The sequence below is a fragment of the Mirounga leonina genome, unplaced genomic scaffold (assembly GCF_011800145.1).
Source record: "Mirounga leonina isolate KUSES-001 unplaced genomic scaffold, KU_Mleo_1.0 Mir_125, whole genome shotgun sequence".
NCBI lineage: Eukaryota > Metazoa > Chordata > Mammalia > Carnivora > Phocidae > Mirounga > Mirounga leonina.
Window position 1 is genome coordinate 22,731,574 of NW_023270305.1, and position 6,820 is coordinate 22,738,393.

Here is a 6,820-nt window from a genome sequence, read left to right on the forward strand (position 1 = left end):
ATTACTACAGACAAGGTAAAACAGGTCCATTAATTTATGGTAACAACACAAGTTGATCTACCTTTCTCTCTCACTCCCTTACCTCCCCCCTGCATGTACATATCTCATAATTTAGCAAAGCCTCGAATTAGAAGCTCAAATAGCAGCATTTCATTCAACATTTACTGAGTGCCTATTATCTGCCAGACTGTTACTAGAGACACTGTGGTTATATGGCAGTAACCAAAACAGACATGGCTACTGCTCTCTCTAGATATGCAGTGTGATGTGGGACACACATATTAAACAAATACCATTCACATAAATAGCAAGTTAACTACAAAATAAAAAAAGCGATATGACAAAGTATACTTAAAGGACCTAATTTAAACTGGGGTCTCACGCAAGGTGACCTTAAGGAAGTGGTGCTTAAGCTAAGACCTAAAGGATAAGTAGGAGTCAGGGAAGGAGAGAGAGGAGGGAAGAGGATTCCAGGAAGACAAAACAAATCCAGTTCTTAAATACTTCAAAAGGAAGCTCATTATTTAGTATAGCCAGTGTCCTTTCCGTAATCAGTAAAGCCTAAAGAGGTAAAATGCTTTTCCTATCCCGAATAGCATAATATTTACCATGACTTCCTACCAGTAATGGGTTGTCCTGGTTCAACTGAGTTTTGTGTGCTAGGAATGCTAATGAATGGAGGGTCTTTTTTTTTTTTTTCCCTCCTGTTGATATGTACACGTATTCCTTTAGCACATAAAAAAACATGTGGCCTTTTTCAGTGCAATCCTGATTACTGTCCTGTAGTCAATGTCTATGTTTTGCCTTGATACAGGCTTGACCTGGCTTAATAATCCTAGTGTTGTTTTTATATTGTATACTGTATTAACAATTCAAATAACTTTGTTGGTTTTTTTAAATCGTAGTCTGTAGCAATCCCGACATCTATTTATATATTTTCAAAAATACCTTAGGTTAATATAATACTTTTCCTAAGAGCTCAGCATTCAACTAAATTGTTTGTTGCTAAAATTCTGCTCATCTGGACCAGTGATATTTGAACCTCGGTCCTTCCACTCTCAGAGAGAGTACAGAGAGCACACCATGTCTGCTCTCTGCTCAGGCACTGAAAAGTTTATCCCATAATAAGATTACAGTCTGCCAACCTGGCCAATGCTGTATCAATCTATGCTGGGCTTGATGGACCTTCATCGCCTCTCTTTGCCCCAGTGGTATCTGAGAAATCTGACTGGCTAACAGCCAATGAGCAATTTCTCACACAATGTCACTGTAAACTAACCACACAAGTGGAGAAAACCTTTTTTCTGCACTAAAATTAAAATTAAAACATCTCCTAAGTATATCATCTCAAATTTTTCCACTGCTCCAAAGAGGCACACATACAAGTTCAATTTAAATTACATAATCGGAGACTCAAAAGTAGTACCAGCACAGAAGGCTGTGAACCATAAGATTATTACTAAACCAAATAAAAATCTGTACTAGCAAATAATTTCCCCATACAGCCAGTTCTGTAAAAGCAGTTTCTTTTAAAAACGAGCAATTAATTTCAATATGGTAATATTTTCATCAGTTTTAGAAAGTCTTTTTAAAAGACGAGAAAATGTCCCTTAAAAGTGCATTTAAATGAGGTTTTTTTCAATTCTAATGTAATTTTAAATTTTTAATGTCCAAAAGCTTGATTTATTAAAGCCTTTTTTGCATATGCCAGTGTTAAAATCAACCCACTGAGAGAAATTTCGATTTTAAAGAGGTCATCTGTTGAAACTGAAAACTTATAAAATTTGGGTATCTAAAAGACTCACTACTATCTGAGATGCTTAAAAACATTAGTCTCAAGCTATGAAACAGTCAACATCTTGAATGTGAGTCATCCTAAAAAGTGAAATGCTATCCACCAAATTATAGAACTTAGTATGGAAACTGGCTTGTCAAATACTCCAAGCGTATCTGATCAGGTCTACCACATCTATATTACCCGCTGAAGCAAAACCTAACATGAAGGCTTCTGTGACATGTTTAAAATACTTTTCCTAAAACTTGGAACTTCTTTCTGGCTGAATTTTCATGCTTACTCTCAATTCAGATCCTAACAGGGGAGGAAGAAAAAGTTCTTTGATAAAATAAAACTCAGAAGTCCAGAGCTAGGTCAGGGAACTTGATGGATGTCCTCAGCAGCAGATCCAGAGGTATTCCCCGACCTCGACGCATTATAAGTTGGTAAGTAAACTTGATCTAAGCGAAATCACCGTCGCTAAAAATGTAGGAAAGAACTGCAACATTAAGTACAAAGCAGAAGCTGTGTCAGAGTAATACAAGACAGCATTTTCTAGGGTACAGATTAAGGCATCTAAAAAGTTTTTGTTTCATTTGCGGCTACAGCTCATTAAAGCTGTGTAGTACAAACTAGTAGTTCAGGGTGTAATTTATCCTTCCTTATCAAAGATGACACCGATATCTTACTTCCTGTGGGGATGGGTGTGGTTGAAGAGACAGTTATGCCCAAGCCATCAATCTGTGTATGGAAAAGTCTGCAGGTCTCACACACGCTTGTCGCTTGATTTATACTCGTGCCTGCAGTCGGCAAGGCCTATGCTGCGATGACTTCAAATAAAATACCCAACTGGCAATCGAGTAGTATGCGGTTATTGTTACCGCTCAAAGGAACAGTCGCACTCCTCAGCGTTTCATCTCAAGAAAAACCTCCCGGGGGTAAGAACAACTCAGAGCAAGGCTGCAACTTGCAAAACTCTAAGCACAGTCAGGAAACTGGGGTGGGGGCTCCCACGTTTTCTAAGCACCATTTACTCACTCCTTTGAGACGGCTACAAGGCGAAGTGGTGAAATGAAAAGAAAAAAAGGCTCATCCCGGATCCGGCAGCTTCACTGTGGCCGGTCTGGCGTCGGGAGCCAGCGGGAGGCACCCCGAAAGAGCCGGCTCCCGAGGCGGTCGCGGGCGGTGGTCGCCCGCGGAGCGCGGACCCAAGTTGGCCTCCGCGCCCACGCCGGAACTTGGCCCCGTCAGGCGGCCGCGCGGGCGCCCCCGCTCGCCGCGGCGCCCCCCGCCAGCTCCTCCAGCCGCGCGCTCCGCCAACTTCCCGCCCAGCCCCGGCGGTCGCCGCCCAGCCCCGCGCGGGGCCCGAGTCCCGAGTCCCGCCGCCGCCGCCGCCGCCGCGTGCGGGAGGGTGGGGGAAGGGCCGCCGCCGCCTCACCCGACGGGCCGCGAGAACAAAGCAGCGGCCGCGGCGGCGCTAACTTTTTCGGTGTCTGATCCGCGCTCCCTGAGGCGACTACTTACAGAGGCGAGCTCCGCCGGTCGTGAGAAACTCCGCAGCCGCCAGCGTCTGGGTCCCAGACGAGGCGCCAGCGAGGCTTCACGCGCCTCGCAGGATCCCGCCCGCCGCCGGCGCCCCTTCCTCCCTCCCTCCTCCCCGTCCCGTCCTGAGGCCCGGGGGAGGGGAGGCCGGGGCGTGCGGGGCGGGGGCGCGCGGCCGGCGCGGGGCCTGCCGGGAGCTGTAGTTTCCGGGCGGGCCCGAGCGGGTGGTAGCCGCGCGGGGATGTCACTGTGCCTTTGCACCGTGCAGGGGCAGCGGGAGCTCTGCGCCCTCGGACGTCCCTGTGTCTCCGTGGGCGCGGGGGAGCGGGGAGCGGCCGTGCATTTAAACCAGTTACACATGGTACTTGAGCCCCATCATTGCCTTTTTCTCTTTTATCGTCCGCTCTCACAGACGCCACGGTGGCAAGGAACCAAGAGGTGACAACTTGAACGGGGGACTTGGAAGGGGTCCACAGCAGAGAGCAGTTTCCACCCTGAGCGCCCTTCTCCCTGCTCGCCACGTTTTCCTCCCTCGGGCCTGCCCGCCAGGTGGCCGCCTGGCGCCGCAGCCCCGGGCATTCTGCACCCGAGGCAGAGACATCCAGAGCCCTTCATCTAAGCAGAGTAAACTGAAGTGGTTACTTTCAGTGTGTTTTGTGTTTCCTATTTGTCTATCATTCAACTCGCGGGTGTCGCCTACCATCAAAGTGAAGTGCAGTCAAGAATCACGAACCTACGCTTCCACGTCCAGGGAAACGAGCGTAACAATGCCCGGGGAAGGGGAAGGGGTGGGTGTCAGGATGGAGGATCTGGAGGGAAAATACACTATGTGGTAAATTATAACGTTTATGTAAGAGGAAAACCTGACCAGCTGACAGTTATTGTCCCAGAAAGGACCTCGTTCTCCTTCTGTCAATATTTTATCTCAAAAATACTTAAGTGAAATATATTGAAACAAGCTGGATGAGCTGCTGTCAACAATCCATCCATCCCCACGCAGTGGTCTAAGGCAGCTTTTGAGAACAGAAAGAAAAGAAAGTTAAGTGGGTCCCTCTGTTTTATACTAAGTCATCAATTTGACGGATGTTCTTATATTTAAACTTAAATGGGAATTTTTAAATAATTTATATTAAAGATGGGGCAAGTAAAATTGTGTATAACTGATCTACTCTGAAGCTATTGTTTAGAAAAGACATTTCTGGAATATTCTCAGGAATTGGAAGCTGCAAAATGTCCCATATCCCGTAGTATGCATCTAATTTGATCTAATATTTTATATTTAGTCTTATTCTGCTATTGTTTTATTTTAAAATTGAAAGTAAATCCACTCAAGTTTACATTCTTTTTAAGGAACGCTCTTACTTAACTTTGCCTTTTTCTTCCTTCCACTTCCCAACAGACGTTTTAGTCCAGCCCCAAATATTCTCTTCTCAGCAAGATTCCCAGGACCTCATTGGAGCAGTTTACAGCCAGTCCCATCTCACTAGTGACTTCCATTTTCTCTCGTGGTCCTTAAAGAGACAGAAGTTACTCTTCCTAGAAGTAACTTTTCTAAGCGAATCAAGCTCATTATATAGAGATTTAAGGATTTGTGTGAGAGAAAAAAATATGTATATATCCACTGTTCTGCTTCTCATTTTAAAAATAAAATTCTCTCCTCCACTTCAGATGAATCTTTCAACAATATATTTTAGCATAAGATTATCTTTGTACCTGTACTTTTTTGCTTGACATGAACTATAATTTTGTCAAGGTGTTTTATTCCTATTCCAAAAGCATTGCAGTGATTAAGATTTGGTTTAATAAGTAAATGTATTCCCATGTGAGATTTTTTTAGCCTTGAGAGAGTGACCATGATGGAAAAGATTTTATTTCTTGGTGGTGGCCTATGAAAATTGGAAGCTTACAATCTTCCTCTTCTGGGACTACAGTTGCAAGTCTGGTCCCACATTCACTGGCCTCCCTTGTACTCAATGCCATGTGACACAATCATTCAGATGTGTACCTGATACAAGCGAAGAGGGTCAACACTTGTGACTTAAGAGAGCAGAGTTACCTAATTCAGAATCCTAAAAGGAGAAAAAGATGATTTGCTAAGGCCCCTACTAGAGGAAATGCTCATTATTTTAAAACTTCAGCTGGGTTTAATTTATGGAATGTGATTACTGAAAAAATTATTTTGTTTTTTTGTTTTTTTTTCATGATGTTGAAACATAGGTGAAAAATGCAGAAAGCATTTGGGTGTCACTACAGAGTAAAATAGTTGTGGGAGAAAATGCATTAGTATCTATTTTTTTAATCAGCAGAGACACACTTTATATAGCCTTCAAAATGACCTTCCTCAGTTTCCACTGCCACTACCCTAACCCAGAACCCCTCCCCCCCAACAACTCACACATCTGGATTACTGCAAGAGACTTCAGTCTCCTAGACTAGCTCAAACTGTTACATCCTTGGAACTGTCTTCTCCGATTTGCAGGCTCTCGGTAATTGTTATGTGTTCTTACAGCCCTTGGTAGATCATTCTCATGTCATTTATCAGGTTTTATTATGGACTGAGTGTACATCAGATCCACCTGGATTCTCTCTACAAGTTCCCCCTACTGAACTTGTAGAAGAGCATGGTCTTCTGCTTGGATATAAAAGCTAGTAGTATTTATCATTTATTGAACATCAGCTCTGAACCAGACACATTCATCTATTTTTATATAGCTTTCTCTGTTTATTACACATAACCTCTCCCTTTTCTTTATATGCACTTATATTTAGCTTTATGTAACTTACCATTTGATGTTAAAAATATATTTGTAGATATTCACGTTTATAGCTACCAATATAACATAGTATATAATCAATTGTGGTAAGGAGGGCTCAACTAAAAGGAGTTTAAAAATCTGGTAATTAAAGGGAGAGGCTACTGTATAAACTATACCTCAGGTTTCATACAGTTTCCTTAAAATTTAATATTCGGGTAATCTGTAATAAAAAAACGATTGCTTTGCTCATCCCCAGTAATTCCTGTTTACCTTTATGGTTGCAAAATATGTTTCTCCAGGAAGGACAAAATAATGCATAAATGTGCTTTTGGATTTCATTTTAATTTAATATTAATTAAAAACTTATTTTTTTTGAGAGAGAGTGAGCACTCGTGTGCATGGGGGAGGGGCAGAGGAAGAGGGAGAAAGAGAATCTTCAGGAGGCTACATGCTCAGCGGCACTGAGCCTGTCCTGGGGCTCAACTTGGAGGCTCGATCTCACGACCCTGAGATCATGACCTGAGCCGAAATTAAGAGTCAGATGCTTAACCAACTGAGACACTTAGGCACCCCAAAAACCTCTCTTTTGAAATACTGTAGACTGGTTATAATGTATTTTAAAAGCCAACTGAGAAGGAGAACAAAGGTGCTATGGACCTGGATAGGGAGCCAGTATTAAAATTAGTTCTCATGCCAACACTGGCCAGAGCAAAGGAGTTAGGCAAGCGGGCTCTCTCCCTCGCAGTCC

General features: G+C 43.4%; 1 protein-coding gene across 2 annotated transcripts in view; it reads right to left on the reverse strand.

Annotated features, from left to right (window-relative positions):
- The window catches only part of PRKD3 (protein kinase D3), an 85,783-nt gene extending 82,314 nt beyond the window's left edge, over nt 1-3,469 (reverse strand). Inside the window, exon 1 of one of the 2 annotated variants that reach the window (XM_035000912.1) lies at nt 3,299-3,469. The gene's annotated coding sequence lies outside the window, so the exon portion shown is untranslated. The remainder of the gene's footprint in view (nt 1-3,298) is intronic. The other variant, XM_035000913.1, reaches the window with a different exon arrangement.
- Between the last annotated feature and the right edge of the window lie 3,351 nt (nt 3,470-6,820).